Source organism: Microtus oregoni, unplaced genomic scaffold, assembly GCF_018167655.1.
Source record: "Microtus oregoni isolate MIOR12 unplaced genomic scaffold, Mior012 000021F_ref0000039, whole genome shotgun sequence".
In the NCBI taxonomy this organism is placed as follows: Eukaryota; Metazoa; Chordata; class Mammalia; order Rodentia; family Cricetidae; genus Microtus; species Microtus oregoni.
The window spans coordinates 38467948-38492255 of record NW_024543080.1 but is presented as its reverse complement, the minus strand read 5'-3'; positions in this window follow the sequence as shown (position 1 = coordinate 38492255).

The following is a 24308-nucleotide window of genomic DNA, read 5'->3' as shown; positions in this document are numbered from 1 at the left end:
AATAAACCGAAGTTGACACTGATGACAGAGTGGACAAAACAACACTAACAACAACAACAAAAGTACTTATAAATATTTCCTGTTTGGCAACAAAGGCAGAGAAGAAACCGGTTGCCGTAAGGGAGTTTTGGGAGGCATTGTTAATTTAACCATGTGTGTATGTGCCTGAGTGTATATCTGTATTTATATGCATCCTGTGCATGTAGGTACCTGTGGGGCCATGGCAGGGAGTCAGATCCACCATATGAATGCTGGGAACCAAATTCAGGCCTCGCCAAGAGCAAAGGCTCTTAACTGCGGAGGCCTCCTTCAGCCCCATGAATGATACTTCGTCAACCTCCAATACTCTAGAGGAAATGCAACGTCAAGCATGTGAATAAGGTGCTTTAAAAGCAGTTTAAACCGGCAGGAAGAAAATGTTGTAGTGAATCCTGAGGACCCCACAACAGGAGCACCCCAGAATGAAACAGAGAACAGATAACCAATTAGGGAGGAGGTGGGGAGGCAAGGATGTGCAGCAGAGACGCGAACTCTTATTCAGTGTCCAGGAATATAAATGATGCTGCTGCATTGAAAAACAACATGAGGCTTCCTCAAAAAGTCTAAAAGGGGAAGTCTGATAACACGCAACAATCCTTCTCAGTATTTCTGCAGGAAAAATGAAATTACACTCTCAAAGATTTGTTTGAACTCCTGTGTTTGTTACAGCATTGATTTTAAGAGCCAAGACACGGAAACAACACACACAATTTATTTTGTGAATAAATAGATAAACAAAATGTGGTATAAACGCACCACACATTATGCTAGGTAAAATGAGCTAGTTGCAAAAGGATAAAAAGTGTATGTGAAAGAGACCAAACAGAAGCCAGAGTTCTGGTTGCTCGAGGCAGGATAGTGGGAAATGAGCTACTGTACAAGGGATAACATTTCAGCCATTCAGGATAAGCAGGTTCCGGGGATCTGCTGTACTAAAGTGTGCTGACAGGAAACAGCGCCGGATTGTACACTGAAAATTTCTCTTGACAGGATTGATTTTGTGTTCAATGTTTTTACATTTTTCAAGTGCTATGAAAAATAAACACAAGAAAATTAAACCAAAACTAAGTAGGACAAAGGAAATAATAAAGATCACAGCAAAAATTTATGAAACAGACAAACCCAGAAATTATCAAAATAAAAAGATGGTTCTTTGATAAGATCAGAATCATAAATAAACCACTGTATGAGCTGACATCAGAAACAACAGGCATGATATATGCACGAAAAACTTTATGTCTATGCCTTTGGCAGCAGGCAGGGTTAGCCTTCTGACTTTGGTCTCACCCTGTTTTGGCTGTCCTGGGTTCTCTCCATCTGCGTGTTCTGTGGCCCGGAGCCAGACTCAACTATTAGGAAACACTCTACCATCTTTACAATGCAAACAGACTACCAAGCTCTGTGTGACTTTAATGACCCAAGTACATGACATTCTTCTTCCAGGGAAGAAGCTGGCATTCCTACACCAGAAGAGGTCCCAACAGGCGCAGTGCCTTGTCTGTAGTCCTGAGCTTTGTTCCCAGCTCGGGTGCCTGCATGTGCAGCCTTCCTTGGAGCCTCTAGCTCCTCTCTGGGAAAGAAACATATACTGAAGGCACTTTCCTCCCCACTGTCTCAACATCCAACACTTCCCACCCATAACCCTTCTCCTCGCTCCTCCAGATTCCCAGCTCCAGACTGTATCCTATCAGGGTGCCTTGGCATTGAGACAGTTCTCCACACCTGTCCTGATCTACCTAGCTGTCAGCCGGAATGGTTTCTTGGGGGGAAATGAACAGACTCATGGGTGGGTAGCCCTCTTTTCTAGGTCATTCTCTTCTTATCCTATCCTAGTAAATGGTTACTTTCACCTAGGTTTGCTGCCTTCACCAACTAGCCACTCTGATGCCAGGCTATCTTGACTCTTGACGTTATGAATTCCAGAATCACATGTCAACTTCTCAAAAAAGAAAAGGCTTCTGGGATTTTGCTTAGGATTTCAAACTGAATCCATGGATCAGTTTGGCTGATAACCAATTATATGGTCCTTTTAAGTTTCATTCAGTAATGCCACAGTCTGTCTCTGCATTTGTTGCCTGGGGAACTACTACAGGCCTTACACAACTTTCCCCGGATGTTTCCTCGAAGACATAGTTATCTTTTTGCTCAAGCTGGCCTAAAACTCCAGAGTGTAAGTGTTCTGCCTGCCTCAGCCTCTTTGCTGGACAGGACTACAGACATGTGTGACCATGCTCGGCGAAGATTCACAAACAAGGAATTAAAGCAGGGCCTTCCACAGGCTAGACTAGCACTCTGTCACTGAGCCAGACCCAAACCTGATTCACATTTTTCAATGTTATAGCAAATGCTATTGTTTAATTCTGATCTCTGACTGATTTCTGATATATGAAAATAATAGATTTTTGTACATTGGTCTTCTATACCAAACATTGGATAAGACATATATTTGCTTTAGGAGATTTGTGGTAAATTGTACATTTTATAGCTTAGTGGCAAATGACAATGTGGTCTGTAAATAAAGGCAGTTTTATTTCCTTCTTTGCAATCTGGATGACTTTTTTCTTAGTCTTTTTCCATTGGCTGAACTTCCCATAACATGTTGAGAATTTGAGTGAACATCCTGTATGTCCTGAAACTAAAGACAGAAGCACTCTCCATTTGTTAAGATCATGTGAAAAGCCAGACTTTTGCTGCTCGTAGTGATGAGAGTTTGGGTACCGTGTAGTTCAGAATGGGCTGGCTTTGAACTTTCTGTGTCAACTTTCCGAGTACTGAAATTACCTCGACATCGAAGCGACCAATTTTTTACAGGCACCTTTTGTCACATTCAAGAAATTACTCCTAATTTTGCTGAGTTTAATTTTAATTAGAAACTAATGTTGAATTTTGTAAAACTGCCTCTTCTGTATGTACTAATATAATCACATGGTTTCTCTCTTTTAGTGGAACAAGACAGATCAGTGATTATCTTGATCCACGTAGCGCTATGCTGCTATGGTTGGATTCTCTCCTTTCCAAATTTTTTTTGGAATTAAGGTGCCAGTATTAACAACATTGCTTTAGTAGGTGGTCCTTTAATGCCGGGTTAAGCCATGAGCGCGCCACCCTGGCAGGTGGGCCCACCCCTTAATTAAAGGACTTTCAGAAGCAGCCGTTTTCTCTTTGTCCTTCCATGTCAGAGGGAACAGCAAGAAGTCCCATTCTGTGTAGATGCCATTGCCTTAATAATGGATTTCCCAGTCTCCATGCAGAACTGTGAGCCAATAAATTTGCTCTTTATAACTTCTGGGCCCTAAATTCCGACACAGCAACACAAACCGACTAGTATAAGAATATATAAGGCTGCTAGAATACATGATTCTTTCTCTTTGTTTATTGATTATCAATATACTGAAATGGTTCCTTATTCTAAATGGTGGGGGGTTTTGTTTTTATTTTTATTTTTTTTTAACCATTGTGAAACCATTAACTTAAACACATCATGAATGACTGACAAATTTCAAGACGTTGCTACTTTTATTCCAGTGGAGCTCAAGTGGCCAATCTTTGGACTCCATGGAGTCCTTTTGACATTGCTTGCTCAAAGTGTGTTTGTTGTCTGGTATGACAAGATGTCCCAAGTTCATTTTGTACATTCCCTAAACCCAAATCGGTCAATTACCCAAAAAGTCCCAATTGTGTCTGACAGTGTTAATTCACTGGAACAAGCTTGGTTGTTGTTACAGGTCTTTTCAGCCACCTGCAGTCACTCCCAGTTCCAATACAGACTGTTTGCACTTAAGGTGGTACCCCCCACCCCCACACTAAATCACAGACCTCAAAGACAGGCGTAATGATGGGCAAAGTATCTATGTTCATTCGTCTGCTTCCCCCAGTGACCCACATATAATAGTTGCAAGGCAACACTAAAGTTGGAACATGTTTCCCTCATTCTAGCATGGCTGTTTCAGCCTTCAGCACACCTCCATCAGCAGCAGGCAGCTCATACTCGCCCTTCATCCTTCCCAGTCTCGCTTCCACATGGCCAGTGGCTTGCCTAGTCATTAGGGTTGTGTGACCCTTGTTTTCCAGTGGACCCCTCAGCAGGCTGCAGGAGAGCGTGAAGCTCCATGGATCTTGTTTACTTAAAAGTAAGTTTAGTTGGGTATAAAATTCCTGGTTGTGTTTTCCTTGAGAAACTTGAACGTGTTATTCTTATTTTCTTTTAGCGCTACTCTGACTTTCTTCCTTTCGAAGCCACTCAGTGTTTTTGTATAGCTATCCTAGATGTGTGTCCTTTTCTTTAACGTAAGTAATGGGAAGAATGTCTTGGTGTTCGGTTCTTGTTTTCATATTCTAAGGTTTTGGCTATTCTTTTTCAATACATAATTTTAACCCCCTTTCTAAAGTTCAAGAAAATCTTCTTGAATTGTGGTTTATTTTTACCATGTATTCTGTTTGGCCACATTGGTTTTCCTCTTCTAGAAGGGACAGTGGGGTCACTTTATGTCATTATTATATTTTTCTCTGGAGTTGGAGGGGGCAGAGTTTTGTTATGTAGCCCAAGCGGGTCTAGGGTTTGCTATGCTCCTGCTTCCCCTCCCAAGTGCTGGGAGTATGGTCATGTGTGACCCTGCCTGCCCCACAGGTCTCCATTTTTAAACTGAGAACACTGATTATTGAATCTGTGCAAGGTCTCACAGTTGGGGTAAGATTAGAACACAGCTCTGACCAACTCTGAACCCTGGGGTCTTGGCTCCACGCCCCTGCCACTTGGTCCAAGCCTGGCACGGAGTCCTCCGATGCTTGCAGCCTGTGTTCCTTCACACAGCCAGTCTCACACGCCTTGGTGCCCTGCTTCCGCATGGGCCATTGGCCCTGGCATAACTTGAGGACACATAGGTACACCTAGTGCCAACTGCCTGGGCCGGCATGTTGGGAGTCTTAAGTTTTAGAAAATGCCAGTAAGCTTCTTTGCCTGTGAGGAAGCAGTAACAGGAGAGAGAGAAGGCAGCTTAGGCTGTGGTTATCAATTCTCTTCATATTATATTCCCCTGGAAGCATGTAAAATCCCAGTTGCCAGACCAGAAACTCTACCAGTTGGGTCGCGAGTGTCTCGGAGTGACTTTCAATGTTCCCAGGTACAATCAAGTTCACTAGCCCACATGTAAGCATTGGCTCCCTTACAGTTCGCTCCCTAGTGCTGGTTCCATGGAACCCAAGATTTGGCCCTGCTAACAAGACCCCCAGTGGCCTAAGGTGTTTCTAAAGTGAAATGAAACTGCCCCAGGCTTCCTTCAACGCTGTCAGGAAGAACAAACCGAATGGAGGCAAACCCTGCTCAGGCATTATGGTCCCGGCGTGTTAACTCTGAACTAAATTAACAGATTCTGGCAGAAGGGGGAGGTGCTCCAGGCTCTTGAGGGGCCATCAGCTACTTCATACCTAGCACGTACTGGGCCTGGTGCTTGTGGGGCGGGCTGTGATTCCAAGGGCTCAGTGGGCCAGGCACAGTATCCAGCCACTCCCTGGCGCCCAGGGCAACAGCTGGGGCAATCCCAACTCCTTTCTCCCTGCCAGTGTCCTTACCATCCATCTAGGTTGTTTTAATCCCTGCCTATGCTTCTCTTGCTTTTCCTGGCTTCCCGTGTTCAGACTTCCTTAGTTTGAACTGAATTTAAAACTTTAATCTTAGCCATCAAACTAAGAAAATTGAGCCAGGAGAGGAAAGGAGCCGTGGTGACGAATGCCGAGGAGAAGTGGCGTGACAGAACTTGATCAGCTTTCCAGCCTGACTCCATTCATGACAGGCAGCATTTGGTCTGGCGACTGCAGTGTGGCAGGATTTAACACGCACACTCCTCACTCCAGCTTATAATTTACATACTTTTCTCTCTGGCAAGACCTGAGCGACTGCCGTCAGCAGACTGTGAGGGACTTACCTCACATGAGGCAGGTCTGTGTTGGGCTCAGCGAGAGCCCAGAGCTATGCCCCACCTCCCCTGGCCTGTGGGGTACGGTGGAGATGATTGATCCTGAAGCAAAGAGTGCATAGGTCCTCCTTTCTGGGGGTGCCAAGTCCAAGAAATCCCCATTCCCATTGACTAGAGCTGACTGCACCTGAGATGGTAGAATACTTCTCCAGAATTCCACAGGGTCAAAGGTAACCTTAGCACAGAACAAACTAATCCATTCTTTCTAGGAGAAAGGAGAACTAAGGGCAGAAACTGTTCAATGGGAAGGAGGCCAAACAGGACTCCGAAGTTCCTGCCCCCAATTCTACAGCCCCGAACATGTTGCCAGCATTAAATCGTTCAGGAAAAGCTGCCCCAAGACCTGAAAATTTTCACATAGCCCCGACTTTACAACCAATACCAAGAGAAGTTAATCCTAACTATTCTCCAAAGGACAGCCGCGGAAAGGCTTCATTTCCCACACATTGTGTTTCAACGTAGGGAGACCACCGCCCTAGCTGGCAAATGATCCAGTACCCGCAATACAGGGTCAGCCTCTGGGGAGAGGTCTCTGGTTGCCCGGGACTGGCCAAAACAGGTTTGTGTTCTCCTCCTCCCTCCCCAAGCCTACCACCACCTCCCTTTGGGGCTGCTATTTAGTTGTGGGTTTTTGAAGATGAAATAAGAGGAGAAATATCCTGGCCCATAAGTGAGTAATTAGCCTAATGAAAACGCACTTTAGGGGGAGCTAATTAGCCAATGGAAAACAAGCAAGGTTGGAGGGAAGTCTCTGAGGATTGAGAAACCCACTGGGTGCAGACAGGCTGTCTCTGAGCACTAGGGGTGGAGCAACGCCAGGGCGGCCCTGCAGCTTTAAGCATCCTATTAATTAGGCCAACGTATGGGGAGGCCTCTAGATCCAGGCCTCAACTGCCTTATCTGTCCCACAGTTAAGAGTCTTGCTCTCACCCACTGTTTCTCAGTGTAGTCTCCAGGAAGCGGCAGCAGCGTCACCTGGAAACCCAGGCTGCTGACTCAGACCCAATGTCTGGGAGAGGATTCCGCAAACTATGCTCAACAGGCTGTCCACATGATTCTGGCAGAGGCTCGTGTTGGAAGGCTGCTGCTTTAATGAAATGCTTTTAAGCCCCTTTGGGTGAGACTGGGGATCCACCAGAGGTCAGGGGGTAAAGGTCACAGAGTGGGTCTCAAATTCAGCTAACCATGGCCTTGAGACCTGATACGCAATCCGGTTCATGGGTTTCCTTGACTCTAAGATGGGGCAGACACAACTCCTCTTCAGGGAGGTCGTGAGCATCAGACATTTCCCAGTTCGTCTCACTGAGCCAGGTATCACGGGCCTGAAAACACAGCTACTTGGGTTGAGGAGAATCACAAGGTCAAGGCCATCCTGGGCTGTGGTATGAGCTCAAGCTTGGCCTGGGTACTTACTGAGGTTCTGTCTCAAAACAACAGCTACAAAGACTGTAGGGGACCTCTTCTTGATGGGTCCATTTAGATGAACTTATAGGAGGTGTAACTCGGTGGACGAGAACAGAGAGCTTGCTTGGCCATGGAGTCAATTCCCAGTACTGCCAAAAAGAACCACCCAAAACAAAACAAAACACACAAACACACACACACACACACACACACACACACACACACACGCCTCTTCCTTACCCCAATCTACCTAAAAGGAAGTCTGCAAAACCTAACATCCCTAGGACAAACGCTCAAGATAGCAGATGGCCACATCCATGCTCACAATGCTGCCTTTAATGCGTTTTTAATTAACTTTTTAAACTGTTTCTGGGTCTGAGTAATTCAGCTTAGCCGCTGAGTCCTGAGGATAAGGATTTATTTTTTTTAAGCAGAAATATGTTTTCCAATGCTTTTATCCAAATAGTTTCAAAGATTAAATTAAAACTCTTTAAAAGCGAAACTTAGCTTCCTGTCCTTATACTTTGGGGGGGGGGGTGTCTTTTGTTATTTTGGTTTTTTTTTTTAAGAGAGAAAGAACAGATCAAGTGATACTTTTGTTTTAAATTTGTAATTAAGGATTAAACCTAACAACCTAACAAAACTAACCAAAATTATTTGAGTATTTACTTTACCTTGTCATAGAGAGAATTTTCACTGGATTGTACAACTGTGTGGCTATCTGTTATAAAAATAGACACTTTTAACAGGAATTTTTGAAAATATAAGGAAACGTGAAGAAAAATAAACGCTCTCCTTTCACTCAAAGGAAATAGCTGTTTTAGTTATTTCTTTGTGCCTTTTTCCTGCTGAGATGTAAAATGTTATGTGTACAGAGACTTGTAAAAATTAATGGTGATGCTGCCATGACCCCCCCAAGTTTTATTCAGATCCTCAAACTGACAACATCACACACATGCACACACGTACTTAGCATGTTTGCAGAAGGGGGTATTGAATTGTTTGCTATGACTGAGACTTTCTGCAGAAATCAGAGTAGAAACCAATCAGGAAAAGAAAATAAAGTTGCCTTGAGATTGTAGAGAAAGTAAATAGTGTCAGAAATGCTTGTGGTCAGAGACGATGTTGACCGGAGACACCCTGCTACACAGACAGGCCTGGAGACACCCTGCTACACAGACAGGCCTTCTGCCCCGTGAACTAGGTGCACCTGTGAGAAAGGGACAAAAACATCAAAACTAGGGTTCTACCCTCCTTTCATGGACGCCTGTACTTTTGAATCTGTCTCTTTGAGTTTTTCTCATTGTACAGTCTATGTAAGGGGAGAAGCATAAACCCAAAGCTTTATTGTGAAGCTAAACTTCCTTTGACACTGGTATCTTGTGGTTATGGCAGTGTTTCTTTTTTTATTTTTTATTTTTATTTAGCTCTAAGTTTTTCTCTGCTCCTCTCCCCTTCTACCCTCTCCCAAGGTCCCCATACTCCCAATTTACTCAGGAGATCTTGTCTTTTTCTACTTCCCATATAGATTAGCTCCATGTATGTCTCTCTTAGAGTCCTCATTGTTGTCTAGGTTTTCTGGGATTGTGATTTGTGGGCTGGTTTTCTTTGCTTTATGTTTAAAAACTACTTATGAGTGAGTACATATGATAATTGTCTTCCTGGGTCTGGGTTACCTCACTCAAAATGATGTTTTCTAGCTCCATCCATTTGCCTACAAATTTCAAAATGTTGTCACTTTTTTTTTCTGCAGTGTAGTATTCTGGCAGTGTTTCTTACAACATAACATTTATTTACTTATATTATGTAAGAATAGAAGGCGTGCATTAAAAACATCACATCATTGAGGTTTGGTTCTGATTTTCCCACAAAACAATGAAAAGGTCACAGAACAATAAAACACAGTGCATCCTAAAAGCCAGCTTGCCCTGTGGAGAGAGAGTTCAGATCATTTTTTTGTAGATATATATTACTATCACTCATGACTTTCAAATGTAATACAGAATAGGATTGACTGTAGCATGTGTGAGCCGCGTAACCTCTATGCTTTTAAATATCCATCCTGAACAGCGCAGGTGCCTCTGATCCTACAGTTGGAGTCCCTGCCATGTGATAGCAAAAGATAAGTCAGCTTCACACATGGCTCCGAAGTAACCACAGGGCTAGTTTTTCCATCCGTACGAAAGAATGTTCCAACATCTTTAATGACCGAAGATAATCCTCTGTCATCGTCTCGTGCATCTAGGTTATAAAAATATATACACGCCTTTGAAGAAAGGTCTTGGTCTACTGATGTCAACTGCAGGTCAGATCATGGAAAACTGGCACGGCTACAAGAAGGAATGAAGCCTGCTTATGTTTTCTCTTGGTATTTTGAGCAGAGAATTTCACTATGCAACTTTCTGTTTGGAGATCTAATTAAGGCATGAGGAGTGATTGCTCTTAGATGCAGATCACTCTCGGTCAACTATCAGGGTTGGCGGCGGAAGCACTTTCTATGGAACCAAGGGAAAACATTTGGTTTCAGAAATAAAGACCTGGAAAATGTTTTACATAGGTGGGGAGGGTCTGAACAACTTGGCTTGTCTTACACCAAGTTAAAACAGCGCTATCAAGAGAAGCGCCATGTATGGAGACACTCCAGCCACATTTCCCTTTGTACAGAGCGTGTCATCTTTGATAAACTGAGCGGGTATGCTTTCTGAAGTATTAAGATCAGCAATGCAACGTCAAAATAACCTCGGGGTGGGGAAGCTGCCCACAGGAGGTCAGGGCAGGGTCACAAACTGAGAAGGTGGCTCCTCATTTGGCTTTAGAGATGTGGTCTGTTCTTGCTTCCACATGCTGTCTGGTACAATGGCCATGTCAGACATGCTCTTGCAGGACATCTCCACAGAGCTACTCTCGGGCTGCCAGGAACCAATCAGAGCAGAGTTCACACTCCTTCTCTCCAGGGTCCTCTATACCATGCCTGCAGAGACTTTTAACCATAATGACTTTTGGCTCTAAACAGTCTCTCCAACTCATTAGCTTCTTAACTGAGTTCAGAAAGCAACCGGACTGTGCATATACACTAAACTGAGGGAGGGCCAGGGAAAGCAGTCAGATGGCGCCTGCGCACTAAGGGGCAGGTAGAAAGAAGGGCTGTCCTTTCTCTTCTGTCTCAGCTTTGGTGACCAACAGCATGGGAGCAAGGTCACCAAGAAACCCAGAGGATTCCTTTGGGTTTTCCACAGTGGGCTGTCTAGAGATTCATGGAGACTGTCTTTACAACCATGTTTATGTTCTATAAACTCAATACTGGGGAAGGCAATGGTAGAGTAAAGATCATTTTCTAAGCCTTTGATGACCCTCTGAGTGCAGCCTCAAGTCTCGGGCCATAGGCAACATCAGTAGCTCACTGCTCTTAACTACTGGCAAAATCTAAGCAGCCAGATGACTAGCAAGCTATCAAAAGCCAGTGCGGTACCTAATATTTAATTCCAACTTGACAAGGCCTAAAATAACCTGGGAGACCCTGTGTCTGTGTAGGAGTTTCCAGACTGCATCAATTGAGGTGGGGAGACCCATTTTAAACATGGACAGCAGCATCCTAGGGACTATGGTCCCAGACTGAATACAAAGGAGAAAGCTGTGACGTTTACCTAAATTGTACTAGTATTAATAAAAATTCAGGAGTCAGAAATTAAGATTAAAAATTCCTATAAACCCAAGCAACAGCAAAGGAGTGAATGGCTGGCACTGTTCTCCAAAGGTGCAGGAAATCTCTCTCACCTCCCCACCCCCTTCTCTCTTCCTGTCTCTTTCTATCAGACTTCCTCACTCCTCCAACATCTCTTTGGCTAATCCCGGTCGGCCGCCAGTCACTGACTCTGTCCTTGATTCAAGGTGGCTTTATTGACACAGCAGATTGGCAGTGGCAGCAGAAAACAAGCTCGGAGCACCAGCATTTGTCTCTGCACCTCTTGACTGCAGACAGAATGTGACCACCTGCTCCAAGCTGTTGCTGCTATGCTTTCCCAACCGTAGTGAGTTGTATTCCCTTGATACAATGGTGAGCCCTAACAAACCCTTTCTCCCTTAAGAAGCTTTCGCCAGGGATTTGATGGTAGAAACAGGAAAGGTACCTGAGAATGATAGAGGAAGGTCATTGGTAATAAACAAACTGCCTTGGCCCATTTTGATAGGCCATCCCTTAGGTGGGTGGAGTAGGCAGAACAGAATGCTGGGAGGAAGAGGAAGTGAGCTCAGAGGCCATGCTCCCCTCTCCCGGGCAGAAGCAATGAAGCAAGCCGCCAGGTCAGACATGCTGAATCTTTCCCAGTAAGACTGGTGCTACACAGATTATTAGAGATGGGTTGATCGGGATATGAGAATTAGCCAGTTAGGGCTAGAGTTAATGGGCCAAGCAGTGTTTAAAAGAATACAGTGTTCCATGTAATTATTTCGGGGCATAAGCTAGCAGGCGGCCGGGGTGCTGGGGACGCAGCCCCGCTGCTTCTATTACAACATGAGAAAGCAATCAAAACCACAAGGGGTCATCTTCATGGTGTGTGTCCCCCAAACAACCTGCTCTTTGCCATCCTCAGGGGACATCTCTGGGAGCTCGCCACTCACACTTGCTTCCCTCTATCTATCTGCAGGTAAGGTTTCCAGCTGCCTAAAACCAGGCTCTGTGGGACAGGGTTCTCTCCAGATCCGAAACAGCAGTTTCTGTGGCTAACCCCTGAACATGAGACTGGTGAATCTTCTCAAAACATAGAAGACCTTAACTTTCGACCACAAAATGTTTTTGGGATCTTTTGATCTATCTTATATAGCAAGTTTGTGTTCTAGTACCCACCAGCTGGTATTTGTGAGAGGAGAGGCAGTCTCTGCGTTGGAGAAGATTGGGGAACTCTGTTTAGAGAACTGAAAATGCCTTGATGTAAATTCAGATGAAGCTCTAGGCTGCATTACTTGCTAGTCTTGAGCGTGGACTGTGAAGATAATTGTAACAATATCTCTGACTTACTGAACACTGCTTCGTGCTGCATGCCCTCCTGAGTACTGCACCCTTATCCTCTGCGGTGCTCCCAATACCTGGAAGATAAAAGAGTTGTCACTCCCCTAAGCACGCAGTAAAGCTGAGGCTCAGAGTGTCAAGGTTTACCCGTGTTCACACATCCTATTAGAGGCCATTTAAAACTCCTGGCCAGCTTCCTTTCAGCTTCTCATCATCTATTGCTATTCTTTGGCCTAGAATTGGTGACCAGCTAGAATAGTTCTTTTTTTTTTTCAGACACACAAGTTCTTATGTGCTAAAAGGAGAAAACAAGCTGGCCTAATATTTCTGACAAATCACTCAAAACTAGTCTACAGCAATAAGTGCCTCACTAAATATGTGACAGTCTTTAAAACATAACCCAGCCCTTGGGAATTGGAGGAGCATTTGCCTCAGGATTGTACGGACAGATTAATCCAGTTGTGGCCATAGAGTAGACCACAGAGCATCGGTGGCACTTGCCAGGGAAAAGTGATCGCCACCCCCCCAGGATAACAGTAAATTCCGTCTCTCCATATCTGTCTTCTGAAGGAAACAGTGGCATCATCACATGACAGTGAGAGAGATGCAGATGTCCCTTTGGCCAGCACCAGGGACAGGAGATGCCTAGACTGTGGCGGGGTGTAGTGGGGACAAAAGTTTTCCCACACCAGACTGTGTACATGTGCACACATGACTCTTGGTACCACTGCTGTCTCTGGGGCCAGCACAGGCTTGGGTTCAGACAGCTCATGGTCTCACCGCTTCCGTTTGTTCGTGCTACCCAGCTCCAGGGTCTCCGAGGGCTTTCTAAAGATAACACTCAGGACTAGGATGCTGCCAACAGTGTTCTGAATTTGCATCCCAGGCATCAGAGACCTCATTGTCATACAACCAGGCAGCCAGCAGGATGGAAAGAAAATGAATTATGTCTACTAAGGAAGCTGACACTCCATTTCCTGTGATTGCGATCTCAAGGGCAACTTTTCATGTTTATGTGGCAGGGTTTCTTGACAGCAGTGTTGAAAGTTTTAGAAGTTGAACCGGGCTTCATTTGGGGAAAGGACACAGAAATGGGTAGATTGTTGAGTGATGGCAGGGTGGGCTGATGGGTAAAGAGGTAGTAACTTGTATATGAGTATAGCAAAATGGCTTTGAGTCTAGACAAGATTTGCTATTCTACAATTTCTTAGCAATGTGACATCAGAATATTTAAATACTGCTCCAAAACTAACTTCTCCACCTCTAAAATAGGGTGACACTATTTGCCTGGCATATTTGTTACGGAATCAATAGTGAGGCCTATAGAGCGCCAGCAGCTGACAGGCCCTCAGCAAAGAGAACAGCTTTTTGTTCACATGGGTGTCTAGAAAATCTTACAGGTACTCCTGGGGTTTGAGCCGGGTTCACGAAAAGAGTGGGACTAAGATGGATGGGAAGGAAGAGCAAGGCCGTTTCGGAAGCACGAGAACCTGTGCCTGGAACTTCAGAGGCCGATGGGTCGCTGGGGGCTGCTACAGAGTCATGGGGCTGGAAAGGCAAACCGGAGCCTGAAGACTAAGCCATGCTAAGGAGCTTCCCTGGATATCAGCAGAGACTTCTGGAAGGTTCAGAGGGAACTGGGAAGGCTCCCAGGGGCCCCTTTCTTCCACGGCCTGACTTTGACAACATCCGGACTTCCTCTGGACTGGGAAGTTCTGTTTTGAGGAGTATTTATAGTTCTCTTTACCTTTACAAGTAACCATGACTTCCTGCGTCCGCAACAGCTGCAGGATCCTGGCCATGAGCTCTCTTCCATCCCCAGGGAGCAACTCCAAGGTTGCGGCAGACAGAAACTCTCAGATGGCAGGAAGTAAATGGAGCTGGAGGTTTTTGCTTTGTTTGGATTTGATTTTTGTTTTTAAAGGCAGGGGCTACTCACATGACCCAGACTAGCCTGGGTTTCCCCATGTAGTCTAAGACTGACCTCGAACTACTGACCACCCTCATGCCTTAGCCCCTCACATGCTGGGCTTATAGGCCTATGCCACCACACCTGGTGCCAATGAGTTTTGAAGATTGAATGGTACTGAGGGAGGCAAAGCCTTCAACCTCATTTCAATCAAAAGAGCATCTGGCTGTGCCCTGACTTACTCTCTTGAACAAGGCTCCAGAACAGTCTGTGGATACCGATCTGGGGGCAGAGTTCCAGGTGCTTGGAGGCTCCTCAGGGCCAATGATTCTAGGGAGGGATTGTATCTCTAGCCACACCGACTGGAGGGAGGCTGGCCCAAGAGCCTAGAGCATGCCTGCATGCCTGGAAGTTCCCCTCTGGAGGAGGCAGCCAAGTTCAGGGCTGTGATGGCTGCCTTTGGGAAGCAAGAGACTGAGAAATGAAAGTATTCACCTGGTCTGAGGGGCCATCCGTGGATACCCTGCAGGGGTCCAGGAACCCTATAGATTTAGGCTAGTGAGTTCATTTTGTGAAAAGAGTACCTGCACTTCCTCCTTCCCTGTTTCCATCCCTCCCTCTGTTCCTCTCTCTCTTTTCTTTTCTTTCTTTCTTTCTTTCTTTCTTTCTTTCTCTTTCTTTCTTGTGGTGTTTCTCTGTGCAGCTTTTGAGCCTGTCCTGGAACTCACTCTGTATGTAGACCCGGCTGGCCTCCAACTCAAAGAGCTATCTATCTGCCTCTGCCTCCCAAGTGCTGGGAATAAAAGGCTTATGCCACTATGCCCAAGCAGGACCTTCCCTTTCAATCAGACACATCTTTCTTTAAGAACCTTGGTTATCAGTATCAATTGGCACAGTCTCACCTCCTCATTTTGCCCACAAGTATACTCATAGCAGTGACTGGTCCACCCCCCTGACCCCATGAGAGCCTAAAATAAGCAGCCTTCTGTGACATTCTAGCCGTGGCTTCTCTAAAGAAATCAGACACGTGAAAGACTACTTAGAAAGCCTTCATACCGCGAACCCCACCCTCCTAGCTAGCCTCCCTCTGCATGGCCTCCACCCCAGACTAGCTTCAGGTCAAGGTGACGCCTCTTTGGTGCTATGCACGATTGCTGAAGCTGGTTCTTAACTACCCAGCACTGTCAAAGAGGTCAAGTTGGCAAAGTCCGGCCCAGGTGGCTACTCACTCAGAGCAGATGGAAAATAAACCGGAACAAGAGTTTGGGGTGGGCTGTTGCCTCTTGTTCTTTTCCTCTCACTCGTTTGGATGGCCAGTTGTCATCTTCAAACAGTTGGCTGAATTCTCACCCTAGCTGTAATGACAAAAAGCCCGCATGGAGACTGGCAGCGTGGGATGAAGACCCGGCTCTGGTATGCATTGCTGACTAACTTTTAGGCAAGTTTCTTGTCCTTCTGCACTTTGGTTTTCCTCTGTGAGACTACTAGAAATCTGCCATCGGCAGAGACTGGCATGTGACAGTTGAGACATTCCTGCCCCACTGCCAGACTGGTCTTCCCAGTCCAGCTTTCCTTGCAGTTAGGGTGCTGTTGCTGTGTAGTTAGATTCTCTTGCCAATGGAACATGATCCTCCACTCTCTCTCTTCACCACCTGCTGGTCGAGGGTGTGTCAGACCCAAGGGCCTTGGGGAGTGATGGAGCTACCGTGTGGAAGGAGCCTAGGCCCCGAGTTACCACGTGAAAGACTGATTGCCACACATTTTCACTGAATACTTAATTAAAAAAAAATTCATTCAAAACAAAAATTCATTAAGCTAAAAGACTTAGAATTTGGGGTGAGTTTTTATAAAGGGTATCCTGCCTCACAAGGTTGTTGGCAGACTTAAATAAATTAACACAAAAAAGTCTCTAGAAGAATTTCTGGGACATATAAATCTGCATACATGAGTTCCTTTGTGATGGAAGACTAGATAATGAAACAAAACAGAGAGAGTTTGCCAAGGCAGTTGACCACAGTCTTGTTTGTGTGTGTGTGTGCGTACAGCTGTAAAGTTTACATTTTGGTGACAAAAGATGAAATTATAGAAAAGTATGTTGAGTTATTTATTAGTTGTTATTATTTATTAGTATATTATGGTCCTTACTGAAAAACAAGTTCCTTCAGATAGATTTTTAAACACAGCAACAATTAGAAGATTCATGCTCAGCCAAATATAGTGTTTATGCAAAAATAATTTCTATTTTTCTCCTAAATAATCATTGACATGGTTGCCTATGTGGGAGATGAGTGTGCAAGAGAAGCTGGACTTTCTGGGATGCTCTCCATCCCAGGAATCCACTGGGGTTCCCCTTACAGTGTTGCCTTTATGTCCCTGTGAACAAAGCGGAGCCCCCAAGTCAAGTCCATCTCAAGTCTCCTCTTCATCACCAAGAAGATGCAGCCAACCTTCCACCATGTACTTCTCACCCCTTAGGACATTCACAAATCCTCCTTTACCACCAGTTTCCCCAGGCCCCAGATCCTGCCTCTCATGGAGAATCACAGGCTTCCCTAGAGAAGGACCCAAAATGGCATGCTTTTTTGGGGGGGTAGGGTACTTGCTATGAACTATGAGCTAAGGTAGTGAATAAAATAGGTGAGAAGTCTCTCTGGAGCTTTCACTTGTATGAAAGAAGCTGGAGAATAAATATGTGAAATTGTGACAAATTACACACCATAAACGTAAACAGAAAACAAGTGAAGGGAGCGTGATAATTCCAGAATGCAATTAGAAGATGCCGCTTAAGCCAGGCAATAAAGACTCACGGGAAAGTAAAGCATTTATGCCAAGGCTAGAGAAAGTGATGGTGGGCACGTGAGACGGTAGGAGGAACGCGTGGGAAGAAGTGAGGCCTCCCGGAGATTCATACAGAGGGTATCTTTGGCTTTGAGCAAGGAGGAGGTCATGTTGGGTTGCAGGCAGATGATGGCAGGACCGGATATAGGTACTGGAAGGATCATGCAGGTTGCTAAACGGAGGATAGCTAAGCACAGGCAAAGCACAAAGCCAGAAGACCAGGACAGGAATCTTGGCAAGAGATGATAGAGTACGGTGACTTGGGCCAGCATGAGGATGGTATGAGCAGAAATTCTACATCTATTTGAGGATAGAGCCAGGCGATTTTCCGGCTGATTGGAGGTGGGAGTTTAAGCATAAAAGAGGAATCAAAAATGACTCCATAGTTTGAAGTCTAAAAACATGAAAGCCATGCCATGTAATGAGACGGAGCAGGGGCAGGCTTACTGAGGGAGGATGGGTTTCCTTTCTGGGTGGCGTGTTAAGTCTGAGATGCATATTCCCCATCCAAGTGGGCATGGCAAGCATGCGGGAGGAATTCAGGGGAAAGGTCCAGGCAGAGAAATAAATTTGGAAGTTGTCAGCATATAGATGGAATTTAAAGCTGGGGAGATGGCTGGGACCATAGGTCAAACACATGGATAGAGTAGACATCAAAGAAGCATAGCCCCGCCCCCAGTAAGGGGTTTGGAAGCTGAGAAGGGACCACAAAAGTGACTAACTGGAGAAAAGATGCCTACTGGGAGGGACACCTGGCAGAATGCAGGGTTCTGGGAGCCAAGTGAAGAAAGTACTTCCCGAAGAGGCAGATAAACTACCACAGAGGTCAACAAACTGAGACCTGAAAATGGACCCCTCGAATTAGCCACATGAAATCTTCTAGAGACCCAACAAGAGCAAAATAGGAGCCAAAGACTTATAGGAGTGGGATGAAAAAAGATCAGGACAGGGAGAAGTGGAGACAGAAAACTCAGTCACACCCTGTTCACTGAGTGGTACTGTAACAGAAGCGATTAACCAAGACATGGATGGAGGGGAGCACCAGGCCAACAGGGGGTTCCTTCAGGCAGAAGAAACTGCATCATGATTAGACACATTTGCCCAAAGTGACCAGACATGATAGGAAGTTTTCTGTAAGTGTAAATATTCCCTTTTGTTCTGAAGATCGTTTTAATTTCTGCAAATCTTTTAGTAAAATTAATCTACACAAAGAATTGCCATTCTTGTTCCATTTCCCTGAAACACTGGACAGGACATGTAGGCTGTTGTCTGAGAAGCTGAGTTTAGATGGAGCCTCCTCCTCCTTCCTGGCTTCCACCCCCCAGTATAGCTGCTATGTTGCTGCTCCTTCCCTTGATCTCAACACAGGTCAGGCCTGACTGGATTTCTTAGCCTCCCGCCTTTCCAGGAAAATAGACACACTAACAAGGCAATTCTATCCCAGCAGTAATAAACAATCTTATATTTCTCCCTTTGGAAGTTCAAACTCTAGCAGGCCTAGCACGAATTCTAATTGGTATTAATAATACAAACACAGAGTCAGATATAGGGATTGATGCTGAAGATCAGAGACGCAGAGGCCAGCCACTAGAGAGTTCTGAAATCTACCAATGCTCTAACCAGAAGGGTGATCCTGTCCTCAGACTCCATCTTCAGACTGACTGCATCCTCAGGCTGCCCTGAGCTCCTGTCTCCTCCCGCCTTATATTCTTCTCTCCACCCAGCCCTATCACTCCTGTCTCCACCTCCCTAGTACTGGAATTAAAGCCCTGTGATCCCAAGTGCTGGGATCACCTTTGTGTGAGCTCTTTCTCTTTTAGATCAGTTTCATGTAGTCCAGGGTGCCCTTGAACTCACAGACATCCATCTGCTTCTGTCTCCTGAGTACTGGGATTAAAGGTGTGTGCCACCACTGCCTGGCCTCTGTGTGGCTAGTATAGCTAGCTCGGTGCTCCGATCCTCAGGCAATCTTTATTTTTTAGATCATAAGCAAAATATCACTATAAGCAGGTTTTCAGATGCAGGTTTTATTTGGATTGATTTTTTTCTGTTGTCTTTAACACCAGCATCTAACAATCAAAAGATTTGAGCAACCAAGTGATGTAGAAGTTGGAGCGGTGCCGCATTCAAGTGAGCCAAGAACAGCGAGGGATACAAACGGGAGGGACAGCATAGGGAAATCTCAACTGTGTGGGGCGATCTGACTCTCTTAGGCAGATACACGCCTTCCCTGACACCTTGTGTGGTGGTTTGAATGAAAATGGCCTCCGTAGACCCATAGGAGTGGCACCATTGGGAGGGGTGGCCTTGTTAGAGGAAGTGTGTCACTGGAGGCGGGCTTTGAGGTTTCAAAAGCTCAAGCCAGGCTCAATGTCCCCCTCTTCCTGCTGCCTGCCAATTCAGATGTAGAACTGTCAGCTACCTCTCCAGCATCATGTTTGCCTGTGTGCAGCCATGCTTCCCGTCATGACGAATACGGACTGAACCTCTGAACTGGAAGCTGCCACCTCAATGAAATGTTTCCCTTCATAAGAGTTGCTGTGGTCCCATCGTCCCTTCACAGCAATGGAAACCCTAACTAAGACACCATGTTTTCTATGTCTATCAGAATTCAACCTATGATGTAGGGCACTCAGATTCACCACACGAAAGTGAAGATTTACTCACAAGACAAAAATGCTCGAACAGAATGAGTCACCTCCAGGAATGCTGATCCCTGGTACAACTGATGTCACTAAGAACCTATCTCTTCTCTCTCTTGCTGTGCATTGTCGTCATTCTTAGATGGCTTTCTAGAGGCAAGAAAGGCTAGCGAGCTCTGGCAGCTCTTGGTAGTCTTATGTCATAGCATCTGAAATCCAAGGGCAGAAGCAGCCTCTTTCCTAACAGCTCTAATTAAGCCGGAGGAGGAGGTTCGATTGGCCCGTTTTGAGTCATGTGTCTGTTCTCGAGTCGATCACTGGCCAAGTAGGTAGAGAATTCTAATTAGCTAGGCCTGAGTCATGGCCTGTCCTTAGATGGAGATGAGATCACAGGGAAGCAGGTGCCCTAAAGAGGAATTAGTACTCACTTGCCAAAGAGACAGGAGAAGCACGCTGCAGGAGCAACTGGGATTTGGTGTGTGGCTCCACTAGGGAGGCCCATTTTCTCATAAAGGAAAGGTTCTTAGTTTAGTACAGGATTATTACTGCTCTTAAAGGACCCCCAGGGAGGAGGACGGAGTGAAAAGACTGGAGGAGCACGGGCAGCACCCTCCCTCGGTACTGCTGTCAATTCTAAAACTGAACTTTAAAAAAGAAAATAAACCAAAAGAAACTAGGGAGATTAAATGAATAAAGACAAAAAATTAAAAGAGAATATGACAAAAGGTAAATTGATCCAAACTTTAACTATTTGAAAAACCTAATAATAGATTATAAAACCTTCATGGAGGATAAAAGAAATCACAGGGCTAAGGATATAGGCCAGTGGCTCACTTGACTAGAATGTATGAGGCCCCTAGATTCAACTTCCAACACCAAAAAAGTATTGGAAAAAAACAGTAAAGCATATAAGAAATAAAGAGAGGCATAATCATATACACGGAAGCAATCACAAGTCACATAAGGATAAAAAAGTCCTAAACATGGATATATAAAATATACATATGTAAACAATATGTAAAATAGCAACATCTAGTGAATATAAACATGAGTTTCTCTGGAGGATATGGAAAAGGTGACACCAACCATACAATGCTCTATGACCTAAGAGTTTCACAGTTGAATTTTAATTGTTCAACATAGATGGTTAAAATATAACCTGAATAATTCTAGGACATAAAGAAACCTAAGTTTTTCTGTGACTCAATATTAGAAGAGAAAATCAATTAAAAAAATAAATGAAAAAAAAAACAAATCAACCAAGAAGAATACAGCACTTAGTTAAAAATAGTAACTAAAAGGTAAATAACAATTATGCAAATTAGGGGTTATTTCAAAACTCAAGAGTTTCACAGAGGAGAAAACTCTGTTACCATGGTACATTATTACAACAATCTCCCAGTGATATTTTTTATTATAAAAGATAAATTACCAAAAAAAAAGATAAATCACCTAATTTAAATCAGTGGTTCTCAACCTTCCTAATGCTGTGACCTTTAATACAGTTCCTCTTGTGTGATAACCACCAATCATCAAATTATTTTGGTTTCTACCTAATAACTGTAATTTTGCTACTGTTATGAATCATAACGTAAATATCTGATATGTAGGATATCTGGTATTCGACCCCTGTGAATTGAGAATAGCTGATTTCAATTAAAGCTAATAACAACATATTACCTTTTGTGAGTCTATGGTTTGGCTGGACTCGGGTGAGTAATTCTGTTCCACGTGGTGCTACTGTGTGACTTACATAACTGTCTTTGAAAGGGACCAAACAGCTTCTTAGCATTCATAGGCTAGCCCCTTCTTTAACTCAGGACAGTACAGGAGACTAAGTGTGGGCCTCTTCCAAGAGCACTGATTCTATTGTGCAATTGCTTATCCTGTTCTGATTGCATCATGCCTGCCCATGTCCAGTTGGCTGGGGCCACATGCACGTGTCAAATCATGTGGGAAAGAAGGGCACAGAGGCAGGATATGCATGCTAGGACAGTCGTTCTAGGTAACAGTCTGCCACAATCAGAGAACCATACATTTGATACAGTGTCAAAGCAATTTCAAATAAATACATAAACTAGACGAGGAAGCCAAAACCAAACACTTATACTGAATCAAATGAAACACCAATGTTCAATTCTTCCACAACACTCTGCTCAGCCTAACATTAATCTAAATAAAAAAAAATATTAGGACCACCTTCGTTAAAACCAAAAACCTGAAAATGAAGTTATAATTATTAATGTTATTGGAATTTAACAAATTAATTAAGAATTGAACGTGAAATAACTTATACATATTGAAATAACACGTTTATGTTGACAATGTGGTTGTATGCTTTGGAAATAATATGGTTTGGGGCTGCAGAGATGGCTCAGTAGTTAAGAGCATTGACTGCTCTTCCAAAGAGGACCCAGGTTCAGTTCCCAGTACCTGTGTAGAAGCTCCCAACCATCTGTATTATATTAAATTATCTCAAAATGTACGGAAGGATGAGGACCGAAGAATAAGTAGGGGAAAGTTTTCAAATAGATGAAAGGTTAATATAAAACCTAAGGAAAGCAGATAGTGCAAACTTTTCTCACGTCTGTATCTCACATCTGCTCAATTCACTCTCATGTCTTACCAGATAGATGCTTCCAGAAATTTTTTTATATCAAGTATCTTGTATTTTATATCAAGTATTTTTATATAAGTATCTTGATTTTTTCTGTGGTGTTTTGTACAAACAGTAGAATGTTCACACGCTCAGTCATACTTCTGCTTAAGTCTATAAGATATTTGTAAGTGACAAAGATCTCTCTTGTCACCTACTGTGTGGCTGCTCTTCTGATCAAGTTACATAGACTTGGTCCCCTATTGTTGAATATTGCGGTTGCTTTAAATATTCTGTCAATACAAGTTGTGTCCCAAAATATATACGTTTTTCCCTGGCAAATATATTTGTAGAATAATTTCCCAAACACACAACTTCTGGGAATATGCATTTGGACTTTTGCCAGATTGTCCTCCCTGGGGGTCATTCCAAGAGGTCATGGTCTTACCAGCAATGAATAAAAATGTCTTTGCTAGACACTTCATTGCTGTTGTATATTGCAAAGCTTTTAGACTACTGCCAAGTCAAGAGGCACAAACTCTTTCTCTGCATACATTTTCTTTGTAATTTTTCCCATTTGGAGTAACATTGAATGTCTTCCTTATTTTTTAAAATGTATTCAAACTTTAGTATAAGTAACGTGCCAGTAAAAAACATCGCACATTGAATGAAGTTAACCAGACCCTGTATGTACATCTCAATGAAGTTCTGTACAGTAGAATAGCCATCTGAAGCTGGGGAGCTTCACACTGGAGTTTATACTGTCACTATCAAATATATTTCTGTGCATTTATCACCACCCAAAAATGAAAAATCCATGTCAGAGTTAAAACTAGAAGGACAATGAGCTTTATAACCTCTTTCATAACTCAGGTGTCCACTACCTGCATTCAGTCCTTCCTCATCACCTAATAATCATCCCTTCTCGTTCTTCTTCCCACACGTTATACCGTACCCACGTGTGTAACTGTTTTCATATATACATAGAGAGTATGTAGTGTCTTCATATGTATTATAGGCCAGGATCTGCATGGGAGCGCAGAACTCACAGGTTTCTTCTTTATCAGACTGCGTGGCCTTTCTTATATTATGCATTCTGTGTCCATTCATTTGAGCATCGTTTAAAAGCTTATTCCATAAGTTGACTGTTTAAGTCAACTGTAGGAGAGCTGAAGACAAACATGTAAACAGTCACGCAGCAGCAATACTAGGACACGCATGCAGAATCGAAGGTGAATGAGTGAGTGCATTCTGATTTGAAAGCTACGGAATGACAGATAAACATGGTGAAATAATAAAAAGGAAAAATCCTTTATGAAAAATTAAGTCCTATGCTCTGAATACTTGTTTCTGCTACCAAGTGCGTATGTTGAAACCTAACTTTACCCAGGGAAATGACATTAAGAGATGGGGCATTTAGGAAATGGTCATATCATGAGGGTGAGGTCCTCGTGGCTGGGGTTAGTGTTTGTGTAAGGGGCCCAAGGGAGCTAATTCATACCTTCTACGTTGTAAGCATACAGAAGTAGTAGCTGAGGAACAGACCCTCACTGGATACTGAATTTGTTCTCGCTTTGCTCTTGCTCTTCCCAGCCTCCAGTAAATTTCAATTACGTATAAACTGCCAGTTAAGGGTCTTTTGTTACAGCCTCTGGGACAGACTAAGACACTAAATGAACAGAATAAGAACAGAAGCCAAAGAACAGAAAGAGCAAATGGCTCGCACGTGTGAAACTTTTGCAAAACAAATAACAGAACAATAAACACCTGGGCAGAAAGCCCAGCTAAGGACCTAAAAACCAAATGCCAGGACAGATGGTTGCTGGTGTGCCACAGGGTCAACACATGCAGGGAGAGAGTCACTTCATATGCAGTCAGGAAGGTACCACTTAAAGTGGCAACG